The sequence below is a fragment of the Papaver somniferum genome, chromosome 2, assembly GCF_003573695.1.
Source record: "Papaver somniferum cultivar HN1 chromosome 2, ASM357369v1, whole genome shotgun sequence".
NCBI lineage: Eukaryota > Viridiplantae > Streptophyta > Magnoliopsida > Ranunculales > Papaveraceae > Papaver > Papaver somniferum.
The window spans coordinates 118,418,629-118,431,199 of record NC_039359.1 but is presented as its reverse complement, the minus strand read 5'-3'; the positions used below and the strand labels follow the sequence as shown (position 1 = coordinate 118,431,199).

Genomic DNA, 12,571 nt, shown 5'->3' with positions numbered 1-12,571 from the left:
GAGCCTTTTGTCGAACTTATATCACTTGATTGAAAAGAGTTTTTTCCGAACATATTTGTTGTTTCTCTACTGTTTGGAATACGAACCAATGGAATTGTTCCAAGTGCGTGACTTATTAACAAGTTGGAGGCGCAGGGATACAAACAGAACTAGGTGACTATAGGTTTAGTTGCTTGGTTTCAACTATAAGAAGTTGGTTTAATTTTGTATAACGGCTTAATCCTGAGAGTATTCAATTATGGACAAGGTCCCGGGGTTTTTCTGCATTTGCGGTTTCCTCGTTAACAAAATCTTGTTGTGTCTTTTACTTTTCTATTTCTGCAATTATAATTGTTGTTATTATAATTAGAAGTAAAATACACAAAAGTTAAGTCCTATTTACTTGATAGTAATCCTATTGTGTTTGGTTTAGTCCAAACCATTTATCAAGTAAACATACTTCGTTGTTGTATTGTCTCGATCTTGTATCCATAGTCAATCACACAAGTTATCTTGTTATCGTATTATCTCGATCTCGTATCCATAGACGATCACACGAAGTGTGAACCCATTAGTTGTATTGTCTTGACTCGATCTATAGACAATCACTTTCGGAGAAACGACTTATAGGTGGAAATTTTTTAGATTGAGGTATGTTTGGGTACCCTCCTCTTTTCAATTATGATTTTTTTTTGAGACATTACAAATCATAGCCTGATTGACAAATATCAAAACTACTTGAGACGACTTCTTCCAAAGTGGGACTTCTACAAGTTAGGTTTTGAGCCATTTTTTGTTACTCGTTCTATACATCAACTCATCAATACAATCAATTTCGACAATTATGAAAAATTGTTAAAAGTATATTAGTACGATGCTTAACTCCTCTACTCATGCCTGATCCTCGACAAACTCATATCAAAATTGGTAAAGCCCAAGAGCCTAACTAATAACCTTATGGGGTCACACATTAAGAAGAAGAAAACGTGGTAGTAATAGTAGTAGGATACCTTTACCAGATAATATCCACGCACTATTCGAACAAACACCTGATCTTATACCATGTTTAAGTCCATGAACCTAATTAACCTCCGAAAGTCGGCTTACAAGGTTAGGGTTGTCCGAAACATATACATTTCACAAATCCACAAAATATAAATGATGTAGACAGTATTGTACTTAACACAAATATAGACAATGTCTATTTAACATTTTTCACTTATGAAATGCAAGTGTTCAAAATTTTATACATCGATAATATTGTAGCACCTCATAATTAGAATTCGTTCGTCCACTCACTCTTCCACTATGGTACTTATTAACGGGAATTTCACTTTCTTTTTAATGTTTTTTAAGATATTCCGATGTCTAGATTTTGGAACATATAATATTCATGGCAAAAATTATTAACGGGAATTTCATCAACGTCTTTTAAAACATTCAGATCTAAATTTTGGAACATATAATACTCATGGCAGAAATTATGTTCATGTGGTATAAATGTTATATCAATAATTATGCCAACAACTCGAAATCCATTGATGATGGATGGATGCACTAGGAAGAAACCTACAAAATGTTCATCTTTTGGACATAAACCTAACTCTTTCTCTACTCAAGTCAAAACAAAGAAAAAAGCTCATTGGACACCCAAGGAAAACCATCAGCACTAGCTCAAGCCAATGCAAACGAAAGTAGGCAATGTTGTAGCGACTGTAAATGAGGGTGAGACAAATGCAGTAAAGAAAATGAATGGTGGTACTGAAAACATTACGATTGAGATTCCAATTTCTAGTGAAGTGCAACCTCATTTGGAGACGCAGCCAGTTGGAATCTTGGAATCGGAGTCTCAAAACTTAGAGAAACGGTGGACATATGCTAGGAGGCCTAAGAACCTAGGCAGACAAGGTGTTAAACCAAAGCAAACGGCAACCTGCTATTCATTAATATTCGAGTTAATTAGTATTTTGGGTCGTAAATTTTGGTATCCTTTAGTGTTTGGGTCGTAGACCTGTTAGTCAAACTGTTAACAACCGTTAACTTCCGATAGTTAAATATGATTTTCGTTTAAAATTTTGAATTAGCCAATGGTTAGCCAATTAGGGAGGATCAGAGTCGATGCGAAAAGTGAAGTGAATGTGGAAAATGGAGGAAGGATTAGAGTTGTGTAGGAAGAGGAAAGATGGGTTTGATTTTGGCTCATGAGACAAAGAGAGAGTAGTCGAGTTCTGTTGAGTTTCAGACAGAGTTTGGCTGAGTAAAGTCATGTTTCTGCCATTGAAATTCTAAATGAACTGAAACGAGTATTTCAGAGTTTCACAAGAAGTATGGGTTGGGTTTGAGTTGGATTGGTATTTTTACATAGTTACAACAAGAAATCAGTAGAGAAGAGGGGAGTTTTACTGCCATTATAAACAAGCTAGCTACCATTAAAGCAGATTTTGATGGTTTGGGGCCTTGGGGGAATGTACTGTGGGGGATTGATATCTCTTTAAGACTTATAAATGATTAGAAATGTCTGGGTTTTTTTTATATGAATTTGCAGGGATTTTCCGTTGGCATTTGCAGAAGATGATTCGGTAATGAACAATACCATTACTAGGTCATGTCCAGCAAGTGCTCGACAGAAGTCCCCATCCAGTCTGTATTAGCTTTGTACAACCATGAGTCATGGTTCAGTGGGTGTCGTCAACAGGTTAGAAGAGAATCAATAGGTTAAAATATACATTATAAATTTGGTGTGTTTTGTTGCCAAGAAAACAGGAAGAACTTTACTTGCTCCCATGTATTTCAGTGATGAACGAAAGAGATTGAGCGGCTATGTAGGACTGAAGTTGAAGCTGTTAAAGTTGATTTGAGAGATGGATGCAAGGGATTAAAAGATGATATTTAATATTAGACTAACACGTGCGGTCATCTCTGCCGTCAAATCGAGTTTAATACTGTATGATTAAGTTATAGCCTCTGACTTAGATTGTAAAACCAAATTTTAAAACGAGAATTTGAAATGGAAAACCTGTAAATTGGTTAACTAAGAAAGTTAACAGACATTAACAGTTTGACCGTTTTGACTAACGGGTCTACGACCCAAACACTATAACGTACAAACTTAGGACCCAAACACTAAAAGGTATCAAAATCTACTACCCAAACACTAATTGACTCTTAATATTCCATACAAGTATGTGTAACAAACGTGCACAGGGAAGCACGACACTTATTCTATTACTTATTCAATACTAAGAATATGGAACGCGAGGAGAATACGGCTGGATGCTTAAACGATCAAGACATTTATATAATCCAGATCACATCCGACGGGAGTAGGATGTGGCACATTGCCTCTCCCGGCTTGAGCCCCTCGTTCTGCAGGAATGCAACATAGCTGGAGCTCCACCGATAAGTTTCCACATGACAGATTGATATAGCATCGATGAATCTTTTTTCCTCATGTGCTCCTGCCAATACAACTTTGTAAGCCAATGTTTTAGTGAGGGGGTGACAAAAGAACAATGCAGACGGGTAGGGAAGGAAGTGGCACGCCACCCCTGACTCTATTTTGATGTTCTGTAACTCTGCAATTTTATAGGAATTTCTCATGGTGAAGTTGTGATTTTAATCAACAAACTCAGTCGAGTATCCTTGTGCTTGATTTCCAATTTCCTTCCTGATAAATTCCATCATTCGATCAAATGTCAGGACGCACCTATGTTTCTCCAACGTCTTCCTCTTGCAAACTTCTACGGACTTTCTTACAGCTTGTGCCTCTATTGCTGCCAGTTTCATTGTTGGGAAACTAATACCATCCTGGTTGCTGTCCCCAAAAAATTGGTTGTCAACAACTGGGGGAAACTGGAGTCTCTCAAATACTTTTCCAACTTTCAAATTCTTGTGGGAGATCTAAACATCATCTGCAAAGATATCATTCCTAGTGAGCTTCTCCTTCGCCATAGAAATTTCAAAGTTGACTTGCTTATGATACTTCTCTTTTTTTTAGTGAAATTCCGTAGTTCACTGTTTTCTTGTCCAAACAACAGTCGTACTTTTCCTTCTCAAGAGAAATTCCGTAGTTCACTGTTTGCTTCTCTTGATCTCCGTGGGATTTTGAAAATAGCTCGTGATGCGCGTCTGACAAACCAATCAATAATTTCGCGCAGATTGGTATCTGAATTTAAGTACGACACGAGAATTATTTTTTTCCTTGGTAATTTTTACCAGGTTTACTTTAAACTTCTACTGAATTGGTCCACCTGTAAGACCCCAGCGATTATTAAACTCTCTACCTGTATTAAACCTACGGGAAGACACACAAAGGCTATATTTCCTTTCAACAGGTACTCTTCTTGATACCCTTTAGGATACAAACACCAATTTTTAGTATTTGCTTACGACTTGGACTCCATAGGATGTTCTTCTATAAATAGTCATCTGTCTATGCGTTTTGGTGCATTCAATTTATTCAATCCAATTAAGATTTGCTTTGCTTACTTGAGGTGTCCGGCTCATCTCCAGTCAAAGGATCAACTTTTATCTACTGTTAGTATTATTAGAGATTTTTTTTGTTTTGTTAATTATATATCAATCAATATTCTTGATTTACTTCTCAAAGTTTCTTATATCTCTTATATTGTTGATAAGAATATATTTGCAAAACTACAGATCTCAGCAGTAAAGAAGAATCAAATACTATTAATGGCCAAGGAGGAAGAAGAAGACGGCAAGGTTTCTTTAGTTAGAGAGCCTCTTTTGAGTCGTAGTGATCATAATACTATCAAGGGAAAAGAAGAAGATTCATGTCTTTATTCAACAGCCAATTTATATGGAATCCTCACCTTTTCTTGGTTAAACCCTTTGCTTGATTTAAGTAACAAAAAAACAATAGGCCTCGATGATATACCGCAACTCTCTCAGGTTCATAGTGCCAACGGAATCTACCCCATCTTTAAAGAAAAACTTTTCCATACTAGTATTATGGCCGGTGATGATGAAATATCAAATCCCAGACTTGTCAAGGCACTATTTTGGTTAACATGGAAGGTATTAGGAAATAATATAGGAGACTATAATTAGGAGATATAATTTAGGTTAGTTTGAGTTATATTATTTCCTAGCAAACAACCATCAATCACCACTCTCCTTGTTTCATGTTCACAAAAACAGATCTAAATTTTTATCCCTTGTCTTAAAACACCGATGAGACCCACTGAACCATGGCAAACTAGGGACCAGTACGACAGTACCCAAAAGACTTCTTCCTCAAGTCCACCACAGCACAGCATCCTCTTCTTAGCAACTCGTTAGAGTTCTTCTCACTTTCTCGAGCCCATAACAGCTCAACATCTTCTTCTTAGCAACCACCGCCTCTTTGTTCTATTCTGATCCAGTCAGCATCAATTTATCCAGTCAGCATCAATTCATGCTCCATCTTGGCTCAATACCGTTCTAATCCTTGTCAAGCAGCAGTTTCAATAACCATGGCTGCTTCTAACTTCTTCATCCGAACATCACGATGATCCGTCTTGGCTAGGAATCACACAAACACGGATCGACAGGTAACAAGTGATGGGTATAAAAATAGGGTTACAGCAGATCTTACGTCTTCTTCTCAATTATCAGATTTTTTTTTTCGTTTTTTTTCTTTCTTTTTTTTTTCTTTTCTTCTTCTTACGACTTGAAAACTCTATACCAAAACTCTATTGCTTCCGCGCGTTTATGCTCTCCTCTCTCTTGCTCGATCCTTAACATGGTATCAGAGCGAGGTGAGAGGAAGAGAGAGGAGAAGGAGAAGGAGAAGGAGAAAGAGTTAGAGAAGTTTTTTTCCATGTTTTTAGGGTTTAAGAAAAAAAAAAAAAAAATTGTTCGAAGGCCTGTCAAAAGAATCGTTGTTGTTTTAAAGAGAAAGAAAATTGTTGCAAGGTTACTATTCGTGACTTGTTGGATTGGAGGCAAGGTTTGGTCGCTGTTAGAAGATGAGGATTAACGGTAAAGCAGACACAACAAGTTTGTGAAGAGGCGATGCTGGTTGCTGTGTTGCTGTTGTCGTTAGTTTGCTGGAGAATCTGATTTGCCCTAGATTCTGGTCATGGGTTCGAAGAAGGTTGGTTTACATTGTCATGACAGGAAGTATGGAGTTGAGCTGCTGTTGTTGACTAGTGAGCAAGGTGATGATGAAGCTGGTGGTATTGATAGCAACAACGTTGGGAACTTATTGTTGTTGTGGTTTGATTCTGGCGAGATCAAGAAGAACAAGTAAGAAGAGGTGATTCTAGCATGTTATTTATGCCGAGAAGAATTGGCAGTAACTGGAAGAGGAGCGAGCTAGGCAGAGGAGTTTCTGTCTTTGGTGATTGAAACTGATAAATAATGATGGACAAAGAAGCAGTTAGGGTTTCACGACCTAAAAAAAAAAAAAAACTCGTGTAAGTTTGGGTTGTCTTAGAACTCAATATTATCGGTGATGTTGTTGTCTGTGACGGAGTTGAACTTTAATGTTGTTGTTCAAGATTTGTTGGATAGATTTTTTTGGCAAAGATCGAGCTGCTGATGATCAGGTACCAAGTTGAGGAGAGAAGTGCTGTTGTGCGCTGATGTTGGGAAAGAAACATGGAAGTGATGATGATGCTCGGTGATGACTACCATTGATGATTGAGATGGAGGAAGAACTGATGGCGTTCGATCACAGTGGTAGTTATTACTGATGGGAGTTATTCTCCAGTTCGAATTGAGCTTTGGGTTGGTGATTGATGTCTCTATTGGTTTGCTGGTGATGGGGTTGATTGGTCCGAATCAGATTTTGAGTCTGCCAGGTCCATCGCAGGTGAACCGTGAGCACGAGATGAGATGGAAGTTTGAGTTCTTAATGTTGGTTGGTTGTTGTTAACGGCTAGAAAGGACCGATGGACTTCTGCAGCTGGGGAGGACTGTTGGACTTCTGGAGCTAAGATGATAAAAGGAGCAGCTGCGAAGTGTGACATGCTGGAGATTTGACGACGTTGGAGATTTGGGATTCACAACCCTAAAATCTGGTGAGAACTGGCGTTTAAAAAAAATGTGTTATTGGAAGTTGGTAACAATATGTGATGTGTTACAAAGAAGAATCACAGTTACAGAATAGTTGGAGAAGAGTTGTTACAAAAGGAGTTGTAACATATCAAACAAAAGCGTGACTGGAACAAGAGAAAAAGAAACAACATTCATGTTGTGAAGAAAAAAAAAAAAAAAAAAAAAGAAAAAGAAGAAAACTGAAGTCACCAAGAGGTGATGAGAAAAGAACAACAATAGTAGGTTGAAATCCTATGAGTTGTCGAGAGAGTACAAAAAGTATTCTATCGAAGAAACCAAGAAAACAAGAGTACAAGAAGTATTCTTCCGAAGATGGGACCGCAATGTCCTTAAACTACAAAGAGGGGACCGAAACGTCCTTAAACTACGAAGATGGAACCGAAATGTTCTAAAACTATGAAGATGGGACCGCAATGTCCTTAAACTACAAATATGGAACCTGTATGTTCTAAAACTACTATTGGGACCGAAAGCGTAATGTCCTTAAACTATGAAGGGGACCGAAACGTCCTTAAACTACGAAGAGGACCGAAAGATGTCCTTAAACTACGAAAATGGGACCGAAAGCGTAATGTCCTTAAACTATGAAGGGGACCGAAACGTCCTTAAACTACAAAGAGGACCGAAACGTCCTTAAACTACAATCTGAAGATATTTTTTTTTCCCGCAAAAGCGTTGAAAAACGAAAAGAAGAAAACCGAAGTTAAATTTCTTTTGTCCAAGATGGGCATTCGTGATCTACATGCTCCATCTTGAGGGAGGGTATTAGGAAATAATATAGGAGACTATAATTAGGAGATATAATTTAGGTTAGTTTGAGTTATATTAGGAATTGAATATCTTGAGAACCAAGTCTTGTGCCTTGAGTGCCAAGTCTTGTGATTGTATAAATAGCTAGAGAATTAATGAGAAAGATACACCGAATTATTATCAATGTAGTCTTTTACGCTTCCGCGTTTATGCTCTCCTCTCTCTTGCTCGATCCTTAACAGAAGGAAATGCTATGTACAGCTTTACTATCACTTGTGTATATATGTGCTTCTTTTGTCGGTCCATACCTCATTGATTTCTTTGTTCAATATCTCAATGACCCTGCTGCAGCTCAACCATTCAATAGTAGAGGCGGATGTGTCTTAGTGTCTGCCTTTGTTTTGGCCAAGATTGTTGAGTCACTCTCGATGAGGCATTCGTCTTTTAAGTTGGAATTAATTGGCATCAGAGTTAAAAATTCATTAGTTGCAATCACTTACGACAAACTTCTGACCTTATCAAACCAATCAAGGCAGGGTACTTCTACTGGGGAGATTGTTAATCTCATGGCGGTTGATGCAGATAATGTGAGTTATTTTAGTTCCAATCTCCATGATTGTTGGAAAGTCCCGCTTCAAGTCATCCTGGCACTGTTGCTCTTGTACAGAAATGTCGGTGGGGTTGCTTCATTCGCAGCGCTTTTAGCTACTGTACTAGTTATAGTGGCAAATATTTCATTGGGCCGATTGCAGGGAACTGTACAAAGGCGACTGATGGAGTCCAAGGATGAAAGAATGAAGACAACATCAGAAATTATAAGGAATATGAAAATTCTTAAGCTTCAAGGTTGGGAGATGAAGTTTTTGTCTAAGATCGTCGCTCTTAGGGAGAATGAGGAAGGATGGCTGCGAAAGCGATTATGGATAGAGACCATTAGCACTGTCTCTTTCCATATAAGCCCCACCACTGTATCCGCTGTCACATTTTTTGCTTGTGTGTTGACTGGGATCCCGTTAGAGTCAGGAAAAGTCCTATCTACAATTGCAACAATTGGGATTTTGAAAGAAGCAATTTTTGATCTCCCTCGGTTAGTATCCAAGTTTTCTAAAGCCAAAGTTTCCCTTTACAGGGTTTCTTGTTTTCTGCGTCAGAAAGATGTCCAAGCTAATTACATAAACCAACTTCCTAGTACTTCAGAAGTTGCCGTAGATATAAAAAATGGAAATTTCTCCTGGTCTTTTTCGGAAATTCCTACCCTGAAAGATGTCAATTTGCAAGTTATTAATGGCATGAGGGTGGGTGTATGTGGTACGGTTGGCTCGGGAAAGTCAAGCTTACTTTCTTGCATATTGGGGGAAATGAAAAATCTGTCTGGTGAGATAAGATTACGTGGAAGAAAGGCTTATGCTTCTCAATCACCTTGGATACAAAGTGGAAATATAGAGGAGAACACACTATTTGGAAAGGAGATGGACAGAGAAAAGTATGAAAGGGTTCTTGAAGCATGTTCATTGATAAAGGACCTTGAAGTGCTGCCTTTCGGGGATCAAACAATAATAGGGGAGAGAGGGATTAACTTGAGTGGAGGTCAGAAGCAAAGAATACAAATTGCACGCGCTTTATATCAAGATGCTGACATATATCTCCTCGATGATCCTTTCAGTGCGCTAGATGCTCATACTGGAACACATCTATATAAGGTATAACTGGCGTTCTATATATTTATTCATAACCTATGCGCATGATGCTTTGTTTTTTTTTTTTTCTGGCTACTTAAGTTATTGAAATATGTGTGTTCTGCATTCCAGGAGTGCCTGCTCAAGTTTCTGAATTCGAAAACAGTGATTTACACAACCAATCAAGTGGAGTTTTTACCTTCTGCTGACCTTATACTGGTAAGACACGGGAATCTAAACTTAATTTTTTTGGATGAAAATGATTAATTCACTGCATTCTAATTTGTAGGTATTGAAAGACGGGAAAATCACACAATCAGGCACCTATGAAGAGATACTCACAGCCGGAACCGATTTTATGGACTTGGTGGGTGCACATAAGGAGCTTTGCTGGGCCACAAGGAAATGACACCAGAGACCGGAGCAATTTCTTCTGATATCATTGGTAACTTGGATCATGAAAGGTATTGTAGAAGATAGTATGCTTGAAGAGGTACTACACGATAATCAAGCACAACTTGTTCAAAATGAAGATAGACAAAAAGGAAAAGTTGGTGTTGAAGTTTACTGGAAGTATATTACTGCAGCATACAAGGGAGCTTTCGTTCCGGTTATAGTGTTGGCCCAGGTTGCGTATCAGATACTCCAGATTCAAAGTGATTACTGGATGGCTTCACATACCCCTGTGTCTAAGGATGTCAGTTCTCCTATTGAAGCTTCTACTCTCATTATCTATACTGCGTTGGGCTCCTTAAGTTGCATTTTTATGTTTGCTAGAGTTGTGATTGTTGGAATAGTGGGGTACAAGACTGCCACAATACTTTTCAAACAAATGCATTTTTGTATCTTCCGTGCCCCAATGTCATTCTTGGATGCAACACCGAGCGGACGAATACTTGATAGAGTAAGTAGATTCGAATATACAAATACTTTCTTCTGTATTTGACGAGGTTTTTTCCCGTATAATATGGATTCAAACCATTATATTGTGGTTCATTTATACAGCCTCTTTTCATATTCTCAGGCTTCTGAAGATCAGGATGAAGTAGATTCCTACACTTCGGCGATGTTTGGGGGATTTGTAACGAACACAATAAGACTTTTGGCTGTTATTGGAGTAATGGGGCTGGGGGGATGGCAAATTTACCTTATTTATGTTCCGGTTGCTTTCTTCTGCTTTTGGTGTCAGGTAATAACGAACATGGTCGACGTCTGTTCATTTAAATTCACCCCAAGCACATAGCATGAACACGCACACTTATGATTACAGAGACTCGGTGGCTAGGCATATTATTTTTGCAAATTTCTTCTTGTTTATGCCACTAAACTATCTACAATTCTTTTTTCTTCTTTTAGCAATACAGCATAACTGCAACAAGGGAACTAGGACGGTTGAAGGGAGTAAGCAATGCCCCACTTAAGCAACACTTCATTGAGTCTATCTCAGGCTTGACAACTATCACGTGCTTTGATCAGGATTCAAGATTCAAGGAAGCAAACATGAGATTGATAGACAGTAGTTCACTTCCGCAATTTTATTCAGCCGGTGCAAATGAGTGGTTAGGTTTTCGCTTGGACGTGTTATCATCCTTAACGTTTGCCTTAGCTTTAGTTTTCTTAATCTCTATTCCGCAGGGGATAATTAATCCTGGTAAGATTTTACTTCGATATAAATGTAATGTCGTTTGTGTTCTTAATTTGCTACTTACGCAACTCTTTTGTTTATTGGTAGCCATAGCAGGGCTAGTGGTAACATTTGGACTTAGCTTGAACGCACTGCAAGTTAAGCTTATATGGCTTTATGGACTTATTGAGAGAGATATTATTTCTGTTGAAAGGATTCTTCAGTACACTTGTATTCCCAGTGAAGCTCCTCTTGTAGTAAAAGAACATAGGCCAGCCTCAAATTGGCCTTCTCGTGGAGAAGTCACTGTCCTTCAGCTAAAGGTAAACAATTAATTTCCGCGCATACTTGGTGGAAATTATCATCCCAGTTTTAAACTTATAGCTAGGGTTTATATCTTCATACATGTTTTCGGGAAAACAATAATATGACCAATCTGTGCAGATTCGATATGCACCACATTTGCCACTTATCTTAGACGGCGTCACATGCACTTTTCGTGGAGGGATGAAAACTGGTATTGTTGGCAGAACAGGCAGTGGAAAATCAACCCTTGTTCAAGCACTTTTCCGCATAGTTGAAGCTTCTGCTGGGAAAATTCTAATAGATGGTGTCGACATATCAATGATTGGATTAGATGACTTGAGGTCCAGACTAAGTATAATTCCCCAAGACCCAACCATGTTTGAAGGAAATGTGCGAAGTAACTTAGATCCCCTCGAGGAGTACACAGACGACCAGATATGGGAGGTAACGGTTTTCTCTAAAGAAAGTACTTTAACATAATGATTTTTTAATTTACAAGCTTGAAGAGCATGATTGGGCCGGATCAACTATGACTAATGCAGTTTATTCTACCGTCATAGGCATTAGATAAGTGCAAGCTTGGAGATGAAGTACGGAGGATGGAGAAAAAGCTCGACTCCCCAGGTTTGTTTGTTCTTTCTGAAATTCAGCTAGGCATATTGTAACCCGTAAACTTGTATATATCTACCATATGCATTGGCTTTGTTGTCGCAGTTGCTGAAAATGGAGAGAATTGGAGTATGGGTCAGAGACAACTGGTATGCCTAAGTCGAGTACTACTTAAGAAGAGCAAAATCCTGGTTCTTGATGAAGCTACTTCATCAGTAGATACAGCAACCGATACCCTTATGCAGGAAACACTCAGGCAACACTTTTCAGAATCTACGGTTATCATAATTGCACATCGCATGACTTCTGTCCTTAACAGTGATGCTGTCCTTGTTCTGGATAAAGGTTGGTGAAAAACAATAGTCAGTCATATCATCTTCTTCTTTTTTTCATGTGTTTTATCATACCCTTAAGAGCATTTGATATGGAAATTAATTTTGGTATTTAACAGGCCAAGTCGTGGAATATGGCTCACCAAAGATATTGTTAGAGAACGAGTCATCTTGGTTCGCAAAGCTCGTTGCTGAACAAGTTCAAGCTTAAGTGCTTAACTGAATTTCTCATT

General features: G+C 38.3%; 1 pseudogene; it reads left to right on the top strand.

Moving 5' to 3' along the window:
* The first annotated feature begins 4,671 nt into the window (after window positions 1–4,671).
* Window positions 4,672–12,549, top strand: LOC113351831 (annotated as a pseudogene).
* The last annotated feature ends 22 nt before the right edge of the window (window positions 12,550–12,571 follow it).